Genomic DNA, 21,943 nt, shown 5'->3' on the forward strand with positions numbered 1-21,943 from the left:
TTCCCAGGTATTGGGGAGGCTGAGATGGGAAGATCCCTTGGGCTCATGGATTCAAATCTGTAGTGAGCTGTGATCGCATCACTGGACTCCAGCCCAGACCACAGAGGGGGATCTTGACTCAAAAAACAACAACAACAACAAACATTGTAAACCTTTGCTCACCATGGGTTATTTTATTTATTATTTATTCAATGTGTATTTTGATTTTATTTTACTGGCAGCACAATAAACCAGCACATGCTGAAACTAGAAATCACATCCACTTTCCAGTGTTAAAAAGCCCAGTCCAGGCAGGTGAGAAGGAGACAGTCCTCATTAGCGCTGAGGATTCAGGGAGAATGAGATGGGCTGGGCAGGAAGGTTTTTTTGTTTGTTTGTTTGTTTGTTTTCTATGAACAAGTGTAACTTTTTATTATGATAGAGTTGTTTTTATTAAAGGAATACATGAAAATGGTTAAGTAAAATCAAATGGCTCCAAAAGTCTTACAATGAAAACAACAGTCCTGCCAGTTGTTCTCTTGAGAGGCAAGCACTCTTCATTCTCTTAGTTTTTCCTCCTGGTAGTTACCTTCATGGGTTTTTCCAAATTATTATTTTTTTAGTTTTTCAAGTGGGTGCATATATTAATACATGTAATTTTAAAAAGGCTCTTCAGTTTATAATGCATCCTAACAGTCCCCTGCCCCATCCCTCCTAATTCTCCAGAGCAATGACTTTTAACTCTTTTAGCAATGTCTTCTATTTTTTTCCTCACATAACTACTTAGTCATTTCTTGATTATTTTATACATTCTATAGTGATTTCTTGATATGACAGATGAAGATTTAGCTCTTACACCATCACTACCTTCACTTTTCCTCCCATATTGTCCCAAAGTAGTTACCAGAGTTAGAGGCTAAGTAGTCACCACATCATTATGAGTATGTACTTATTGCTCATTGTTGAGAAAAACAGAGTATTATGCTCTTACTTCCTGTCCTGTACTTCCTTCCACCCTAGAATTAATGACTGCCTAACCACCCTTCCCCCTTGTTTTTTTTTTTTTAACTTTTGCTTTATCTTCAATGAACTTTTTTCCAAATGCCCCAAATCTGGCAATAACCTATTATTATTTTTAAGAGAAGGGAATCTCACTATGGTGGCCAGGCTGGTCTGGAAATCTTGGGCTCAAGACAACCTCTTGCTTAGAACCTCCTGAGTAGCTGGAACTACAGGCATGGGCCATTCCACCCAGCTAAACTATTAATATTTTTACTGTTTCTTTTTAAAGCCAGCTCCATAGCTGGAATATTTCCTGTGTTGGATCCTATTTGCTGGATCCATGTCATTCTCTGGTTTGTCTACTCCTTCATTTTGCTGGAGTATTTCTCCAATAGCTTCCCAACAAAGGATACATGGAGGTAACCCCTGAGTCTTTGCTTGCCTAAAAATGTATTATTTTACCTTCACCCTTGATTATTTGACTGAATATAGATTTATTCGTTGAAAATAACTTCCTTTCTGGAATTCTGAAGGCATGGTTCCATTGTTTTCAGCTTCTTTTTCGAGACAAGGTCTCTTCTGTCACCCAGGCTGGAGTGCAGTGGCACAATCACAACTCACTGCAGCCTCGAACTCGCAGGCTCAATGGATCCTTCCATCTCAGCTCCCTGAGTAGATGGGACTACAGGTATGCACCAAAATGCCCAGCTAACTTTTGTATTTTTTGTAGAGATGGGGATTCACCATGTTGCCCAAGCTGATCTTAAGGTATCTGCCTGTCTCTGCCTCCCAAAATGCTGAGCCACTGTGTCACAGGCATGAGCCACTGTGCCTGGCCAGTTTTTCTTTTATTCTCTCTACTTTCTTCATTTCTCAAAGGCATCTCAAACTCAGTGGGCCCAAACCCAGGGCAAACTCCATCAGAATATCCTGCTACTTTTGACTTTAAAATATATCTTAAATCACAGTTTCTTACTACATGCAACCCTTTGGTTCAAACTACCATCATTCCTCACTTGAACTTAGAATTGGTTTTCCTGCTTCTGTATTTTTTTAAAACATAAAATATTTCAAATAAACCATGCGTGGCTTTATACTTTTTACTACATAAAAAGAATAAAGATCTGGGGTGGCTCAAGCCTGTAATCCCAGCACTTTGGGAGGCCAAGGCGGGCGGATCACTTTAGGTCAGGAGTTCGAGACCAGCCTGACCAACATGGTGAAACCCCGTCTTCACCAAAAACACAAAATTAGCCGGGCGTCGTGGCGCCCACCTGTAGTCCCAGCTACTTGGGCTACTCATGGCTTCCTTATAAACAGAACTGCCACCAACTATCCAAATCATGTCTACTCTATTTGCTAATTCTGGTTGTTAAGTAAGTTTTAAGATCTCATCCAGACTTCTGGCAAGAAAATGAGCTCGTTGTGGAGGTTCCTTGAGTTCTTTGCTGAGAACTAAATTAATTCTATCCTTTAAAGGTCGATTCTTCCCAGGAATGGAGAACCAGGTCTTCCTACACAAAATCACCAGATTCTGTTTACCTTCTACTGAAGAGATTGTGTCATTCTCTGGAAATACCTAAATTCATTCCTGAGCGGCGGCCAGGGCAGGTCGCCGTTCTTGCCGATGCCCATGTTCTGAGACACAGCGACGATGCAGTTTAGCAAACGAACCATGACAGCAGCGGTGAGCTCCTCCAAGCCCGCTCGCTACACCAGGACGCGCGGCCAAGATTGGCCGGAAGGTTTTTACTTGGAAACTGGAGGATGAGCCATGACATCCCTCTCTCCACCTCAAAGCTCGTCCTGGGCATCCACCTCCTGGGAGCAGAAGCAGCGCAGCAGCGCCACCTGGTGGTCGATGCGCTTCCTTTGCAGATCACGCACAGCCCTGAGATCCACCTCTCCTTCCTACGCACCACGGATTTCTTCACTGGACACCAGCCTGCGCCAATCTTCCTGTAAAGCAAAAGAAGCGTGAGGTTGGTGGGGGAGGAATGGTGTTATCTCCACCTTTGGCGAGATCCATGTCACCGTGTTCAGGGGAAGGGCCAGGCCTTACTCCCCATGCAGAGAGGAGGCTCTGGCCGTGAAGGCGCCTGTGGAGAGGTGAGGACCCGCTCCCTCTACACTGATGGCCAAGAGCCTGCAGATGGCGGGGAAGGCTTCCCCTCAGCTGTGTCCTGTCAGGTTCTTCCAGGAGTCCAGGAGTAGACCTGCATATTGCCTCTGGTGATGTGAGCTGCATGCACACCTGGAAGTGAGGTCACCCCTTCTGGGGGTCCTGGGGCTGCTGGTTGTCCTGGGTGCTCAGAGGGAAGATGGGGAGGGGGCTTCGTGCAAAACAGTAACCATACTCTATAAATTATTTTTTCATTAGCCTTTGTGTCATAAAATAAAATCTAGGACTCCAAAAGGAAAAAAAGAAGGTCTAAAATTTGTGTCCTTTAATAAAAAGTAAACACCCATTAAACCACCAAGGATAGACGTTTGCGGAGCAAACCAGAAGCCCCATCATTTGCCCCAGCTCAGCAAATAAAATAAAATACATCCTCCCCCAAATAAAAATACATCCTGACTTTTACGATCATAACTTCTTTGTTCTATTTTATATTTTTATCATCCAAAACTATGATTTAGTTTTACCTTTAGAAATATGCTTTTGTTCTCTTTTATTCTATAGATTCTTTCTTGAAATTTATATTGTGTGGTACAGCTTCCCATAGTGTGCATTTTGCTGATTGCTCCCCAAGCCATTGTTTAACATGTGTTTTTATTATCTGTATTGCCTCTAAATTGGTAATTGGCTATGGAGGTTAGCTTCTATTCAGGCTTGATTTCTTTCTCACTTGTACTTGTTTGATGGTGCTGTATTGTGTTCTTCCATCAAGAGGAAGAACCTCACATTAGTTTTTTTAATTGTGTTGTTAATTGCCATTGCTGTTCAATGGTTAAATCTGTTAATTCATGATGCGTTGCAAAAGAGTTATTATAGTCTGTCTCTCATTCCTTCCTCATTTATTATCTGAATAATTTCTAAGTAAGAGATTCACCCTCCTGTACTGTTTGTTTACTACTAGAAACTTGCTTTTTGAGAGACTAAGCCAAGCATCTACTCACCTATGACCCAGCAATAGCAGTCTTAGTTATCAACCAATAGAAATGCATGTATGTGTGTGCCAAAATATATGAAAATATTATTCATAGCATCACGATTTGTAAAATCTGGATATAACACAATTGTCTATCAACAGTGAAGGGACAAGAAATGTGAGCTATTTATAAAGTGGAGCATTGGACAGCCATGGGAGTGAATAGGCTATGACCACACACAGCGAGATGATGACACCCAGGGACATGATGGTGACTGTATAATGGCATTCAACTGGAACTGGCAGAACTCATCTGTGTTAGAAATCAAGAGTGGCTACTCTAGGGTTGGGGAGGGTGGTTTATGACTGAGTAGGATCCAGAGGTATTTCCGGGAGGCTGTGATTGGTATACTTTGATGTGGGTGTTGTTTACCCGGGTATTCACTTTGTGAAACTCCACTGCCCACTTGTGGATTGTCCTCTTTTCTCCACGCATGCTGTCCTTCGCTCAAATATACTTTGCTGATGTTTTGAAGCAATTCTATCTACGCTAAGAAGAATCGCTCCTACTGCACATCCTTGGAAATGCTGGATTGAAAAAATTAGTGCAATTGTTTTTAATTCCAGGAAACAAATACATATAAAGAGGAAAATCTACAAGAGCAGTAGGTTTGGGAGCTGACACCAGAACAGCTTTGGAAATGGCTCTCGAGCCAGGAACTAGGGATCAAACCCAAACAAACCCATGGGAGGTGGGGGGTGTGAAATGATGTCCAATAGTGCATGAATGAACGAGTCATGGGCAGTGGCTCATGGCTTGGCTGGCCAGTCACAAACTTGAGGAAAATAGAGTTGGAAAACTGGGAGGTAGAGGAGAGAGGTACGCATAGACCTCTTGCTATAGGCCGAGTATGTGACGATAGTGGTTGTGTGTGGATGCCTACCAGAGGGTCTTTAAGGGGATGGGGCTCCCTGTAACCAGGTGGGTGAGATGGCTTGATGGACGATGCCACTCAGCCACACAGGCCTTGCTCATGGAGTCCCTGCACAAAGTGGCCATGGTGGCTGGGATGGACACTGCATGGGCACAGCAATTGCGTCGCCACTCACCAAGGCTGACCTGGCAGCTGCCACTGCTGAGGGCCTAGCCCACCAAAAGCAGCTGTTTTTTTGACGGAGAAATAAAACAGGCAATGGTAATTAAGAATAAAATAACATTATGATAGATAAATATGCCACTAAAGATATAGTAGAGGTTTAAATAATTTTGAGACTATGAACAAGATTATGGCAATGGGGAGAACTTACTACAAGTAAAGAAGTTAAAACAGTTGTAAAACTTTATTTCCGTTCAGGCATATCCAGACTGTTTTACACATAAGTTCTACCAAAACTTTGAAGCAGGTTACTGAACTTATAGGTAATATTCAAGAGAATGAGGAAACATAGAGAAAGCCAGTAAACTCATTATTGTTTATGTATAAATAACATTGATTCTAAAGCCAGCTAGGGAATACATAAGAGAAAAGCATGATAAGATAATCACTTCTAAGCAATTAGAGGTAAAAATACTGAGAAAAATAATACTAGATTGTGTCCACCAATGAGCTATAAATAAATTAAATATCCTGCCCAGGTTATTCATCCCCAGAATACAAGAATATTTAAACTTTAAATCTGTAATGCATTTTACCACTTAATTAAAGAATAAAAGACAGAGATAATGATGTTTTATTAGATGCAGAAATTACTGCAGATGAAATTCAACACCCCATCTCACCCACATTTCTTCAGTTATCTCCACTTCTAAGAACTTGTGATCAGTACTCGCTTTGGCAGCACATATATTAAAATAGGAATGATACAGAGAAGATCAGCACGGCCCCTTCACAAGGGTGACATGCAAATTCATGAAGCATTCCATATTTTAAAACTCTCAATAAACTAGGTATTGAAGGAACATACCTCAAAATAATAAAAGTCATCTATGACAAACCCACAACCAATATCATACTGAATGGGCAAAAGCTGGAAGCATCCCCCTTTAACACCAGCACAAGGCAAGGATGCCTTCTCTCACCATTCCTGTTCAACATAGTATTGGAAGTTCTGGCCAGGACAATCAGGTAAGAGAGAGAAAGGATATTCAAATAGGAAGAGAGGAAGTCAAATTGTCTTTGTTTGCAAGTGACATGATCCTATATCTAGAAAACCCCATTGTTTCGGCTGAAAAGCTTCTTAAGCTGAAAAGCAACTTCAGTTAAGTCTCAGGATACAAAATCAGTGTGCAGAAGCCATAAGCATTCCTATACACCAACAATAGACAAGCAGAGAGTCAAATCGTGAATAAACTTCTATTCACAATTGCTACAAACAGAATAAGATGCCTAGGAATACAGCTCACAAGGGAATTGAAGGATCTCTTCAAGGAGAACTACAAACCGCTTCTTAAGTAACTCAGAGAGGACACAGACAAATGGAAAAACACTCCATGCTCAGGGATAGAAAGAATCAATATTGTGAAAATGGTCATACTGCCCGAAGTAATTTATAGATTCAATGCTATTCTCATTGAACTACCATTGACATTTCTCACAGAATTAGAAGAAACTATTTTAAAATTCATATAGATGATTGACATTAAAGGTAAAATTAAAATTAATATATAAAATAAAACTCAAAATTTTCAAGCCATTTGGAGCTTGTCTTGAGCTAATGAGATTAAGCTCATGTCCTCAAGAAAAATGTTTTACTCTGCTGTTTTTAAGGGTGCTTCTATAGAAAGAGTTTGAGAATCATTAATATGGATTATAGAAAATTAATCATGCTTCATTTAAAAATAAATGTATTTAATCCTAAAGATAGCTTTACTTAAAATGTTTATTGTTGCAGACAAGAAATCTATCTTATTTGAAAAATCAGAAATCGGACATGTCAGTGATTATAGGTTTTTTTTTTCAAATCTGAACATGAAAAAGTTTTCCCCAGTTTTAAGATAATTTACCATGCTATTCAAGTCAGCCTAAAATTTTAAAAAGCTACTACATAATAAGGTAGGGGTTGAAAAAAGAAATATTTCAGATTCAGAGAATTGTCTTTTTTTAGTACTAACTAAAACATTTAAAAAACTACATTTAATGATGTCATTCTAAATTGGCTCAGTAATATTAAATGAGGAATTTATGTTCCAGCAAACAGTGGATGAATGTGTCTATGGAGAGCATTGTTTCAAAATGTTTTAACAAATATATCATTGAAGTTCTTGCTATTTTATTCAATTTCAGCCACTATTCTTTTTAGTTGATTTTTTTGTCAATCTTAAATTTTCAAAAGAAAGATTGTTTTCAAATTATTTTATATTTAATGAATAAAGTTATACATTACTGATTATTTAAATTGAAAAAAATTAAAATAAAAATAAAATTCATATAGAACCAAAAAGAACTTGTATAGCCAAGACAATCCTAAGCAAAAAGAACAAAGCTGGAGGCATCATGCTACTTGACTTCAAACTATATTGCAAGGCTACAGTAACCAAAACAGCATGGTACTGGTACAAAAACAGACACATAGACCAATGGAATAGAATAGAGAACTCAGAAATAAGACCACACATCTACAACTATGAGACTTCAGTGACCACATACAATAAAGAATACAGTCTATACAAAAATAGTTTAGAAAATGTAATTTTCACAGTTACCACATTATAATATTGAAAATGTCTAGTTTTCAACTTCAAAAAACATGAGTTATGCATGTATGAAAGTATGACTCATTCACAGGAAAAGCAATAGAAAGAAACTGTTCCTGAAGAACAATGGACTGACTTACTAGACAAAGACTTTGAATCAACTGTCTTAAACATAGTCAAAGAGCTAAAGGAAACCATGGACAAATAACTAAAGAAAATCAGGAGGACTATGTTTCACTAGATAGCAGAAATCAATAAATAATTGTGAAAAGGAAGCAAATGGAAATCTGGAGCTGAAATGTACGGGAAGCAAAATGGAAAATTGACTGGAGGGCTTCAAGAGCAGATTTTAGTTTGCAGAATGAAGAATCAGTAAACGCAAACATAGGCCAATTGAAATTGCCCATTTGAGGAGCAGAAGGGAAAAAGTATGAAGAAAAATGAACAGAAGAGATATAAGAGACAACATCAAGTATATGCATTTTGGGAGTTCCCAAAAGAGAGAAGGAAGAAGGGGGGAGAAAGAGTATTTGAAGAAATAATGACCCCAAACTTCCGAAATTTTTTTGAAAACATGAATCTGGGTATCCAAAACACTCAAACATTTAAAGTAGCAGTAATTCAAAGATGTCCACACTGACAGACATTATATTGAAACTGTCGAAAGTCAAAGACAAACAGAGCATCTTGAAAACAACAAGAGAAGGGACTCATTGAGTACAAGGATCCTCCATGAGATTAACTGCCAAGTGTTCTTCAGAAACCATGGAGTTCAGAAGACATTGGCATGACAAACTTAAAGTTCAGAAAGAAAAAAAAAAAACCTGTCTCAACTGACAGTTGCATATTTGGCAAAACTCTCCATGAGAAATAATGGAGAAATTCAGACATGCACAGGTAAATAAAAGCTGATGGCATTCGTCTCTGGTAAACCTATTCTACAATTAATGCTAAAAGGAGTGCTTCACACTGAAATAAAAGGACATTAGATGGCAACTTGAAGTCATATGAAGCAAAGAAGTACACAGCTAAAAGTAACTTCATAGGTAAATAGAAAAGCAAGTATTTTTTGGGGGGTGGTAATTTGTAACTCCTCTTTTGTTTTCTCTATTTAATTTAAAAGAAAATGCCCATCAACCGATGAATGGATAAACAACATGTAATCTATTCTGCAATGGAATATTATTTGACCACAAAAAGAATAATGTACTGATACATGCTACAACTTGGATGAACCTTGAAAACATGTCAAATGAAAGAAGCCAGTCACAAAAGGCCATATATTGTATGACTCCATTTTAATAAAATATTCAGAAGAAGAAAATCTAGAGAGACAGAAACTGGGTTAATGGTGCCAGGGGCTGGTGGCAGGGGAGAGTGGAAGGTGACTGCTTAACGGGTACAGAGTTTCCTTCTAGGGTGGTGAAAATGCTCTGGAACTTGATAGTGATGATGGCTGCATAACGTTGTGCACCTACTAAATGTTACTGCTTTGTATACTTAAATGGTCACAATGGCAAATTTTGTGTTTACGTGCATTTTATCACAACTAAAAAGAGGCTGGCAAATATATTCCAAGTTTGTTTGGGAATCTGCCCATCTGTCTTTTCCCCTCAGGATTTCATCTCTTATTCAGAGCTCACCCTTGCTCTTCTGCAAGTAGAAAGCCTCCTTTCATGCAGGGACCAGCCCCACAGGGTCAGTGGGTCTCTCCCTGTGTGTGGCGATGAGAGAGTGTAGAAATAAAGACACAAGACAAAGAGATAAAAGAAAAGACAGCTGGGCCCGGGGGACCACTACCACAAATGCACGGAGACCAGTAGTGGCCCCGAATGTCTGGCTGCTCTGTTATTTATTGGATACAAAGCAAAAGGGGCAGGGTAAAGGGTGTGAGTCATCTCCAATGATAGGTAAGGTCACATGGATCATGTGTCCACTGGACAGGGGGCCCTTCCCTTCCTGGCAGCCAAGGCAGAGAGAGAGAGGAGACAAAGAGAAAGATGGCTTACGCCATTATTTCTGCATATCAGAGACTTTTAGTACTTTCACTAATTTTCTACTGCTATCTAGAAGGCAGAGCCAGGTGTACAGGATGGAACATGAAGGCGGACTAGGAGTGTGACCACTGAAGCACAGCATCACAGGGAGACAGTTAGGCCTCCGGATAGCTGGGGGCAAGCCTGACTGATGTCAGGCCCTCCACACGAGGTGGAGGAGCAGAGTCTTCTCTAAACTCTAAGTCTGCTAAGTAGTGGGTGTTGTTCCTTGACACTTTTCGCTACCGCTAGACCACGGTCCGCCTGGCAACGGGCGTCTTCCCAGACGCTGGCGTCACCGCTAGACCAAGGAGCCCTCTGGTGGCCCTGTCCGGGCATAACAGAAGGCTCACACTCTTGTCTTCTGGTCACACCTCACTATGTCCCCTCATCTCCTATCTCTGTATGGCCTGGTTTTTCTTAGGTTATGATTATAGAGTGAGGATTATTATAATATTGGAATAAAGAGTAATTGCTACCAACTAATGATTAATGATATTCATATATAATCATATCTAAGATCTATATCTGGTACAACTATTCTTGTTTTATATTTTATTATACTAGAACAGCTCGTGTCCTCGGTCTCTTGCCTCGGCACCTGGGTGGCTTGCCGCCCACACTTTCAGAACACGGTCCAAGATCAGCCAGGTCCAAACCCCAAAATGACTTTCTGTCTTGCTTCCAAATGCTCAGATGCAACTCTGGGGCTAATTTCAGGGGAAGTTAGGAGATTATCCAAATAAGATGGTTCACTGGGAGAAAGAATGTTTGGCTTTAATGTTAGGGAAGTTATGTTTGCATTTCTAAAAAGGATCCTGCTCACCAGTGAATATATGGTCTTTGTCTGTGCAGGATGGAGTTCTCAGCAGAGGAATGAAAGACAGCCCTAGGAACATGATACACCTCATGGGTAGCTGACTGACCCACCCATCTGCCACCCCCAGCTGAAGGAAGCAGCTAGACTGTACCCTTCGCCCATCCTTCAGTTTTATTCCACTGGACGTGGACCCTCTACAAGTTTGGACATTCCTGGATCTCAGTTGCTCTTCCTGATGTTGAGGAGTCTCCACTGGTGTGGCTCATGCCTAGATGGGCTCTGCAGGAGGCTTAGTGTCTCCCAGTTCTCAAGGCTAATATTCAGTGAACCCAGACCAAGCCTCAAAGTACACAGGGGCTCAGATTTTCATCTATGAAATGGAAGAATCCATCTCCCTCTTTCAGGTGTAGTGGTAATTATATATATACATATATATAGACACACACATTTATACACGAACACATACATGACAATCAGTAATCTATATATTGATGGTGTTCTTAGTGTTGCCTTTATTGCTCAGCTGAACTCTATAACCAAAAATTGGATCATGGATTGTGAAGGAAGAACTCATTTCTTTTCTCTGGTGGAGCACTCGGTAGGCATTTCTGCGCTTTGGGTTCAAATGAGAAAGTAGCTTTAGCCTGAGGGAGAAAGAAGATTATGACTATTATTATTATTATAATAGAGATAAGGTCTTGCTATGTTGCCCAGGCTGGAGTGTAGTGACTATTCACAGCTGTGATCATAGTGGACTACGTCCTTGAACTTCTGGGCTCCAGCAATGTTCCAGCCTCAGCCTCCTGAGTAGCTGGGACTACAGGTGCATGCCACCATGTCTGGCCTCATTTCATTGTTATTTTACTTCAAATGCTTTATTTTAAATGTTAAAATATATGTTTTTATATTCAAAAGTGAAACCCTATTTGATCACAGAAGACTTTAAGATGCACAGACAGTTAGAAACATCACCTAGACCTTTCTTTAAAAAATCACTGCTATTATATTGTTGAACCTTTGTAGACTGCAGTGCAAATGGTGGTCCCTGGAGCTGTCTTGTGCAGTGGTGCTGATTTTCATTTTGTTATTTTCTATATATGTATTTTTATATATGCTGTCATTTTACAAAGTTGCATTCATATGTTAAGGGTTATCTTGGATATTGCTTTTGGAATGTATTATTATACAAGTAGTTTTCCATGTTATAAGCTCTGCATAAAGTTTATACACTTTTACAAGCCATATCCCATTTCAGATAAGAAGATGTAACCTTCTTGTTGTAAATAATGTTTTGACAAGCATCTTTATATAGAAAGATTCTTCTATGTTTGGAATTTTAGAAAATTCATAGAATACTCAAGTGATAAACATTAGGACACAGACTTTTAAACATTTTTAATTATTTTCATCACATTGTCACATTGGTTCTCTAAATCGTCATACTGACATATTCCACCTCACCTTTCAGGACATGCTAGGACTCAAGGCTATTTACGTATCTGGAATCACAGAGGGGTATTGGGGGTGAATGTTGAGTGGAATCACAGGGTCTTGAGGGCAACTCCCTCAGAGAAGACCATTACCTTTTCGTTAGGGAAAGCTGGATTAACTTCGCCAAATGTGGTTGAATGTAACTGGCAAATAATTCTCAGAGGAATTTAGGAGTTCAGTGTCTTTAGCTTCATTAGGATCTGCCCAGATGTCCCCATTCTGATTTTCAGGATCCCATTTATTCCCAATCAATGCCTTCACTTAAATAACAGATATTCTTTAAGTTTGGGATTTGTTTTGTGTTGTAATTTAGCTACCCACAGAATGAGACGCTGCATTTATTTTTCAGAAATTTCAGCCCTGCAGCTACAGGAGATTAGGATTTCATTCAAAGGAAACATAGAAACTTTTAGGTGATTTATGTGACTCATGAGCTGGAAGTTTGCAGCCCTGAGTTCATCTTTTTCTTTCCCAATTTTGTTCAGCACAATTGGCAAAAATTAGCTAATCACCTTATAATAGCTAGTTTAACAAAGTCTTCTAAGGTCTCAAATACATAGTCACCCAGATCTTATAAGTATTTGATTAGGTCTATCCAATGGTGATATTCTGAGTATTCACACTCTCTGTACTAATGGAAATAGAGTCATTTGTGCCTTTAAATCCAAATAGATTAGAGAAACAATTCAAGAAACCCCCCACCCCACCAAATTCAGTACATTCATTCTTAAAATTCTGTTCCAGTGTCCCTATGCCCCAGTAAGCTAGGCTGGGCATGGTCTGAGGCTTGGTGGGCCAAGGACAGCTGGCTCAGCTGGGGTGCACTATGCACTGGTGGGTCAGCAGCCCAGAATGGTGCTGGATTTATGGGCACCAAGCCTATTCGTGAGTTGCACACACTGAGTCGGGCTCCAGTGGCCCCTAGGCTTCTAAGGGGCACTCTCCTCCTGCTAGTGCCAAGCTAAGCTGTGGGGAGCAGCATGCCTCTGCATGCTGCCTGACAAACTGCAGCCCCAGCCCCTGCCACAGACACCCTGGCCTGCACCCTAGTGCTTTGTATGGCTGTGGCTGTTCAGCCGCTACTTCTGATCCCCTAGGACTGGGAGCAGCCCGCCTGGGGGAGACCATCAGGATGTCTATGGAAGGCTGCTTCATGCTACAAGGGCAAAGTTAAGTCTTTGGTATAGAGACTGGTTGGCAAAGTTGAAAATGTTGCCCCAGGTCCTTTTGGGGATTATTTACCAGCCCCTGGTTTGAGTGTTGTCTGGCAGGACCCAGGCTCTGGGAGCTGATCCTCCCTCACTCAAGGCCTGCTGCAGCCTCCCGCTGAGGTCTTGAAACCATCAGGAGCAGTTGTTCTTTGGCCTCAGGGACACCGCAGGGCTGAGTTGCTCCCTGCCTGGAGGTGGTCCCATGGGGCCCACTGTCTGGGTCAAGGATGGTGCAGAGCTGGTGTCCTCAAAATGCATCCTGGTGGAGCCCCAGCAGCTGCAGGTGCTGACTGCCTCTCACGAGGACCCTGGGGGCCTGCAGCTGCAGCGACTCACCCAGCATGAGCGGTGCCACTCAGTGTGCACATGACAGATGCTCCATCCTCAGGAGATGACAAAGACGGGGAGGACAAGGCTGAAGACACAAGTGCATAATCTCCTACTCACCTCATCTGGCACATTAGAAACCTGTCCTCGGCTCATGCACAAATCCACCTTTGGGTGGCCACAGGCTCCAGCTTACTACAGAGGCCATGTGTACTCTGTGTAATCAACACACCCCAGCTTCTTCCCACCTCCAGTCATCTCACTGTATCTGACATGATGCCAGCAGATTGTCTCAGCTCAAATTCCAGCTCCATTACTTACTGCTGTGTGACCTTGAACAAGTCACTTAACCTCTCTGTGCTTCACGAGCTTCCATTATAAATGCATGTGTTTACATATGTCAAGTACCCAGAAAGATGCCTGGAACATGGCAACACCCACCACAGAAGTAGTAGCTGCAATTATTGCCTCATTAAAACAGTGGAGATGTCACCCAGCAGGGCTAGAGAGAATTTGGGAAATCCTGATCTGCTTCTGGTTTCAGGTGGGGAAACCTGTAGGACCAGCAGGAACACGGCTGCCTCAGTGCAGCTGGCACAGGGCACTGCCAGCCCAGAGCAACTCAGAGCTCAGAACACTCTGGGGTCCAAAGTCCGAACTGCTGGGGCTCAACTGTGGCATCAGTTATGGAATGTGGACCCCTCCCTAGGGAGTCTCCCAGGCTCAAAGTCTTCCCTCAACTCCAGAAATGCAAACCCAACACTGACCTCACGGAGAAGTTCTGAAGGTTAAGGAGGAGACACGTGAAAAGTGCCTGGTGGACACCAGGGATACCAGTGAGATGGGGGACAACGGTGAGGCAGAGTGGAGGGGCAGGTGCCCCCTCCTCAGTATGTCTCCCCCAGGTGCTGTGAGGACAGGTGGAGGCTCTCTCCAGGCTCTCACCCGGCCACACACCAGCATGTCTCCAGGTTCCTCTCAGCCGTGGTTACCCCCAGCCCTGCAGTTAATCCCTGAGCTGGGAAGGAGCCCTTGAATCCACCCTGTCCTGTGTCACAGTGTCGTCCACTCGGGCTCACATTGCCACTAGGCCACTTGGCAGCCAAGGGATGGGGCCACGTTTTGTACTTTCTGAAACATGGCTTCACCTTCAAGTGCGGGTGATGACAGTGCCACACAGAACAAATGTTACTGTCTATCCTCATCGACCGTAATTTTCCAGTTTTCCAACCCTCAGTGAGCAAGGAAGAGCATGGCTTCCACCAAAGGGCGTGAGGTCAGCAGTCTTAGGGGCAACCAACAGGCAAAGACCCCTGAAAATAGACCCCGCAGGGAAGCACAAGTATTCACTGAGGGTGGGAACCCTACAGACCTGGCCGTCTTCAAGCACATCAGAGAGATTGCCATGAGGAGCAACTTAGCCAGAAAGACTTATTTGCCTCCTCAAAAAGCGTAAAATTATGTAACATAATACTTTAAAAATTTCATCAACACAAAACTAATCTGGGCGCTGTGGCTTCCGGTGAGCCACTGGGACAGACGGCATCGTCAGGAAGGCTGGCTCTGTGGTGCCTCAACCTGCCAGAGCCCAGGATGGTGGTGGCCTCCCCAGAAGCACCAGGCAACTCACCTGCACAGGGCCAGGGTCCCAGCTCCCCACACCCCAGCCACCACACCTTCTTCTGCTTTTTTTTTCCATTGTTTCTTTCTTTCTTTTTCTTTTTTTTTTTTTTTTTTGGTCAAATCTCAAGGAGAAATACATAGTTGCCAGAGGGTGGAAGGTCCTGTTCATTCACATTGAAAAGCTCAGGTATTTCTATTAGAATCACATGTTTTACTTTAGGATGCTGACTCCTGTGTCCATCTCAACTTGGGCATTGTGTTGCCACCTTCCAGAAGAGAAAAACTAGGTAGTGCCTTGTGAAGGGGCAGCGTTTCTCATTTCCGACAACGTCAGTCCCACAGCCACCCAGATGAGTAGATGGGGGACACAGGGGAGGACCCAGACCTGCTCTCCTCCCACAGCACATTCTTGAGTCTTGGAAAGAGTTGTGAAAATGCCACAGGTACAAACACCGGCGGGTCACTCCCACAGGGACAGCTCCGTGAGGCGGTGCCACTCATTCCCACAACCTCCTGCCACGGGCAACACTTAACACTTAGACAGTGACCCAAGGCCAACCAGGGAGGACGCCAGCCAGGACGTGTCATCGTCAGCTCTTCAGGACATGAGGCCAGCAGGGGCAAAGTTATCCCTAGCAACAAGACAGAGGAAGGAAGGAAAACGGAAGGAAGGACAATGTCACAGTAGCCCCCATGTCCAACAGAGACGGTTCCAGAAGTGCAGGGCAACTCTATATGCAGATGCTGTTGCTGTGCGATTACACTCCAAGAGGGGAGTCCAGCTGGCTCTCAGGGTGCTCGCTGCCCTCAGCTGGGTGCCTGCAGGACATCAAGTCCTGAGAACGCCAGGTTCTAGTGGAGTAGGATGAACTGACAGATACACAGCAAAGCTCCACATACTTTTCCTTTTCTTTGTGCCTGCAAAGTTCTTCTTCAGTGTCTCTCTCTTTTCAGCTACTACTGCTGTGTTGGTTTAAAAAAACAGGACAATAGTAAAAATTGGAGACAAGTGTTTGGCCATAAAGAGAAACACTGGCTACCTCCCGTATTTTCAAGCGTGGGTGATGGTTGCAGTTTTCCAGCTCACCTTGTAGGGGAAGAATCCAGAAAAAGCTTCTGTTACAAATCAAAATGGACATGCCAGAAATTAGCTCAAATCAACCTTGTCCTGTCTAACCACTTAGTGACCCAAAATACCACTTGAACTATTAATCTCAGGGGCCAGAGAATGGAGCTGGAGAAGGAGTTGTTAGATCGGGGACAAATAACCATGTTATAGTGGCAATAGGAAATGGAAGACCATTTGCTCATAACCACTGAATCACAGCAAGGTGTATAAACACACATCATTGACTGATAGTTTCAGTTCTATGCCCAAGAAAATCATCGATGGAGTGAAGTAATTGAACTATCACAGAAGATACATTTGTATTTTTTCTTTTTTCGACTTTTAGTTTCAGGGGGTGTGTATATATATAATATTTGTGTATATAAAATAATATATATATATTATTAAAGAAAGCCTTTGTACAGTTTGCTGGAGCCACAGAGGCACTGCTCCAGAGCAGAGCAATGCCTTAAATCTTCAGTGTTCATTTGTAGAACATTCACTCGCAGCTACAAAGGTGACTTAATTTTCTTCTGGAAATAATGCTTGCCTGTTGTGAGATGTTGGAATATATATGAACCATCATTACATGCTAACATGCCGTAAGGAGTTTTTGATACCGATTCACATTATTAGAGTTGCTGCTTAGTATCCATGTGAATTTTCACTCCAAAACACAAGCCAGAAGCTTAAGTGAAGGACACCTAGGGCAAATGGTGGCTGAAAGTGAGGAAGATCCAAATTACTGTTGCTTGTACTGTATTAGGAAAAGAAAACAATTCTTTTCTTATTTGCCAATTTAATTCTTAATTGCTAATTTATAATTATGCTTATATACATTTCAACATTTTAATAAAGTATTTTTTATGGTTAGCTATAAAATTTTTAAAAAGATTCTGTTCCTCTAGAACCACTCTTTGTACCACAGTCTCTATCAGTCTAGATTCTTCAGAGAAGCAGAACCAATAGGGTGTGTGTGTGTGTGTGTGTGTATTTGTATTCATATTATGATATTTATTCATGTGATTATTAGGGTGGTAAGTATGAAAATCTGCAGGATAAGCTAGCAGGCTGAAAACGCAGAAAGAAGATGTTCTAATTCTGAGGCAGGATTTCTTCTTCTCTGGGAAACCTCAGTTTCTGCTCTCAGAGTCTTCTACTGATCAGATGAGGCCCATCCACATTATTGATGGTAATTTTCTTTTTGTAAAGTCAGCTAATTCAGCATGGGGAAGGGGATCATGGTAGACATGGGGGAGGGCTGGTCTCTCCACCTCCTCACATTAGGCTAACAGGGACGCAGACACATTCAGATGCCTTTGCAGAAAGAGACACCAGAGGCTCTTGAAGTCACAAAGGGGAGGCATGAAGAAATCCTGCATCTCAGTCCCTCACAAGACAGCTGCCTCAGGCTACAGAAAACAATAGTCATGAACAAATTCAGGTCAGTGGCCATAAAGCGTAACACTCTGAACTCCCCACTACACACTCAAAGTGTCCCAAAGAATCACTGTAATCCAGTCTTGTCCCCTGTACCCCATCGCCCTTCCACATAAGGCCCTCCAGGACGCCACCTTTACAAGCTGTGAGAGACACATCACAGCCCTGGTCACTGTCACTGCCTGGGGTAGAACAAAAACAGGACCTGGTCAGAGCCTGCAGGAGATGTGGGAGAGGAGGAATTATGGCATAGGTGAGCTCCTCCACATCTGTCTCCCATAGTTACACACAGCCTGAGCACCTCCTTCTCTGCCTCTGGGAAGAAATCATCCTGTGAGGGGCTAGGGAGGAGACAGGGCCATGAGGTCCTAGAGGAACCCCCTAGTCTTGGACCCCAGAGAAGTTTCCAAAACTGTGACTGCAGACCCAAGGCAGGAAACATGAGGAAAGCATGTGTGAGGACTGAACCAACTGCACAGTATGTAAAGACATGCTTGGTACATAGTAGATACAAAGTTAGCTTTGGTCTTTGGTGAATTCATGAATATGATTGTATTAAAATGTAATTGCATTGCATAAAAATTATAAAATGAAGAATACCAAAAAATTAGGAAAGATTTTATCTTATACAAGGAGTGTGCATTTCAATTCACTAATTTATTCCAATAGAGAAAATGTTATATGCTTATCTGTTGGTCTATGTATGAATTTTCTGTTACTGCATAACGTATTACCACTAACTCACTGGCTCTACACAGCACCCATTTATTTCTCTACATTTCCTTAATGAGAAATCCAGGCCTGGTGTGAATGATTCTCAGTTCAGGATTTCACGAAGCTGTGTCCTCATCTTGAGGCTGGGGTCCTCCTTCAAGCTTATACAGAGCTTGGTGGCAGAATTCAGTTTCAGGCAGTTGTGGGATTGTAGTCCTTGTTCCTGGGCAGCTGTCAGGTGGAGGTGGGGTGGAGCTGTTCTCAATTCCTGGAGCCCGCCATATCCTTTGCCACATGGCCCCTCCATTTTCAAAGCTCACAGTGGAGGAAGCCCCTCACGTTGAATCTCGCTCACACTGTGAATCTCTTTGCTGAAGAAGAAATAAGTTGTTTTAAGAGCTCACCTGATTAGGACAGTCCAAGGCAGGATAATCATGGCCTTAAAGTCAACTGATTTGGGACCTTCCTTATATCTGCAGAATCCCTTCACAGCGGCACCTACAGTAATGTTGATTGAGTAACTGGGGAAGGTGAATAACCAGGGGTGGTTATTTGAAGGCCATCACTGAATCATCCTCGCATAGCCAGGATCTTCCTTTTGTGTTTAATTGGGTCGTAGTAGGAAACTGAAGTTCAAATAAATAGATTGTTGTGAATGTTAATAAAATACATCCTATTGATACATGGAAATACTGAAATCTTAAAACCAAATAACATTGAATATCTTTTAGTTAATTTAGAGTAAATAAAAATTAAAGTGTAGTAATTCATTCTCTCTTCTGAAGCCCTATTGTCTACTGTTGTATAATAAATAACATAAAGTTTGACAACCCAAAACAACAAATACTTATCATCTCCCACAGTTTCCAGTGGTCAGGAATCTGGGAGAGATTTCCTTGAGTGCTTCTGGCTCAGGGCCTCTCACAAGGTTTATTGGGGGACACACCTGTCAAAGAATATGGGGAGGGAGCCAGAGAACCCTGGGAAAAGTGGCACATCCAGAGGCAAGGCTGACTCCAGTCCTGGACAAAAGGAAAGAAGGGTTGTTGGACGCATCCTAGACCACAAGCAATCTAAGGAGAGTTGAGCAAGGCCATGGAGGAGTCCTCCAGCCACAGATGGCCAACAGAGGAGTCTCCTGTTGCCCAGGAATGGTCTGTCTTAGTGTCCCTGCTGTTACGTGTCAGTGGCTGGGAACAGCCCATGGGAAGCAGGGCCTCTGCACCAATGCTGCTGAGAATGACAGAGCACGGGAGTGAGGCCTTGGGAAATTTCCTGGAAATGCGGTTCAAATCTTCCTCCTGAGGGGTCTGGGCCTTTGGAAATCAAACGCTGTCAGACTGGGTTGCTGGACGATTCTGTTCACATTTACAATGGGACAAGGGAAACAAGGAGGCCCCCAAGTGAATCTCTGGGTTCCACACAAACTCCTCCTGCCCTTACTGTGTATCAGCAGCCCTGCCTCGTCCTGGGGATCAGGATCCATCACCCCTGCCTGGAGAGGAGAGGAGTGCTCTTCTTCCCTGCTTGTCTCTAGGCCCATACTGTCCTGGGGGCAACTGTAATGTGTAGCTCAATGGGCTCTTGTTTGTCCCCTTGCCTGAGTGCCTCCCTGTGGAAAACCAGGACCTCCTATACTACAAAGCCCAGATTTGGGAGATGAGAAGTGCAAGTTCCACAGTGGGTGAATATAAGGGATGGGACATGCAGCCACACTCTCTTGCATCCCTTGGTTTCTGGACCCAAGTTTCTTCCTACTGAGAATACAGCACCGTAGTGATGTCTCTGATTCAATAAATGCACCGTGCCCTGAAAGATGGCACCCATTCCTCAGTGTTTCCTCCAAGCTGGTTCTGAGTTGTGCCTGTTGAAGGCCTGTCCAGTGTTCTGTGTGGCCGGCAGCCCCCGCAGGGTGCAGATGGTGATAGGATCAGTGGATCCCCTGGTCATGGCCCATGCTGCACCCACTTCCATTTCCCTTTGAGGTGGGTCCCCCAGGAAGAGGCTGTGCTGAGAGTAATTCCAAACCTGTGGATCAGGAATGTCAGTGGTGCTGGCTGAGAGTCTGAGAATAGTGGGGGGAAAAGCCTACCCACGGAGGAAGTTTCTATCCCAGTGAGGATGAATCTCTGGCCCTTCCATGATGAGGCTTAATGTGGTCAATGTGTCATTTAGTGGCACTTTGATCACCTAAAGAAATAGTGCCTAAGCAGGGCACATCAGGGCCTATCACGGGTGTCTAATCCTGACAAGTTGGATATTCAGAGGTGGCAGCAGCTAGTTCGGCCTTGGTAGGTGGGAGTCTCACCTTTTGGAGGCTACCTATGGGTCCAGCAGCACTGACTCCCACCGACCAAGGCCATTGAGTGACCTGGCAGGATGGGCACATGAAGGGAGCTATTGTGATTCCTGCATGCATGTTCCCACCCTGCAAGGCCTGAGATGGCCCCCAGTGAAGGCTGGCTAACTTCCATTTGTCTGCTTGGTTGTTCAGTGCCACCTCAGGGGCAGGTATTTTCTGGGCAGATGGGGTGTTAACTTGGGGTTTGGGCTCATTCCACATGGACCATTTCCATCTCATGATGGACACTGTTGGGCCTGTCCAATCTATAACTCTGTAGGTCACACAGAAGCCAATTCATACAACCACTTGGAATTACGTGGTTCTCAGTGTCCTGTGGTCAAGAATTCTATCTGATCAGGGCCAGCAACACTAAAAGTTGCTTTGAGAAGGGGGCATATATTTCTGCTGTGGATGACATGAACTTACTCCAGAATCCCAGGCCCTCCATTGTGACTTTCCCCACTGATGCTCGGTTCACTCCATCCTGCATCTTTCCCCAGCCCTGCCACCTCCAGCACCAGGGGGTCTGAGGGATGGTGGCTGCCTGCACCACAGCCTGGATCTGCTGCAGAGTCCTTTCCTGTGTAGGCTCCACTTGAAGCTGGCATCCTCCTATGTCACCCAAAATGTGGCCAAAATGATATACCTAGATATGGAATGTGGTGTGTCAGAACCCAAAGAGATTCACCAGGCAGTCTGCTTCTCTCTCTTTTTTTTTTTTTTTTCACTGAAGATGAAAGATGCAATGGGTTTTTTTTTTTCTGTTTTCTTTTGTTTTTACTTGGAAGAAATATCTCTGCATGCACCTAGCCACTGGACCCATAAAATTTCACTGCAGTTGCCACTCATAAAGTTCTGTAAGATTTATCCTCCTCTTTCTGGGGTGCATGTGTTTTACCAAGACCTCCAGCATACTTTCCACCTTCTTTCTCATCCATCCCAATCTATGATGCTGCCAATGAAATGAACAGATTTAATATTCTGTAGAATGTCCGGCATCTCTTAAGACTATGTTACAGATGACAGAAGAGTTATAATAGCTCTCAGGGAAACTGTAAATAA

The 21,943-nt window shown here is 43.1% G+C and overlaps 1 non-coding gene and 1 pseudogene across 1 annotated transcript; one reads left to right on the forward strand and one right to left on the reverse strand.

The window, feature by feature from the left end:
• Nucleotides 1–587: 587 nt before the first annotated feature.
• LOC106634870 (dihydrofolate reductase-like) overlaps nucleotides 588–21,943 on the reverse strand; it is a 33,609-nt pseudogene continuing 12,253 nt past the window's right edge.
• LOC112440165 (U6 spliceosomal RNA) lies at nucleotides 5,897–6,003 on the forward strand. The gene has a single exon (XR_003028353.1). It is a non-coding gene; the product is annotated as a U6 spliceosomal RNA (small nuclear RNA).

The sequence above is a fragment of the Pan paniscus genome, chromosome 5, assembly GCF_029289425.2.
Source record: "Pan paniscus chromosome 5, NHGRI_mPanPan1-v2.0_pri, whole genome shotgun sequence".
NCBI lineage: Eukaryota > Metazoa > Chordata > Mammalia > Primates > Hominidae > Pan > Pan paniscus.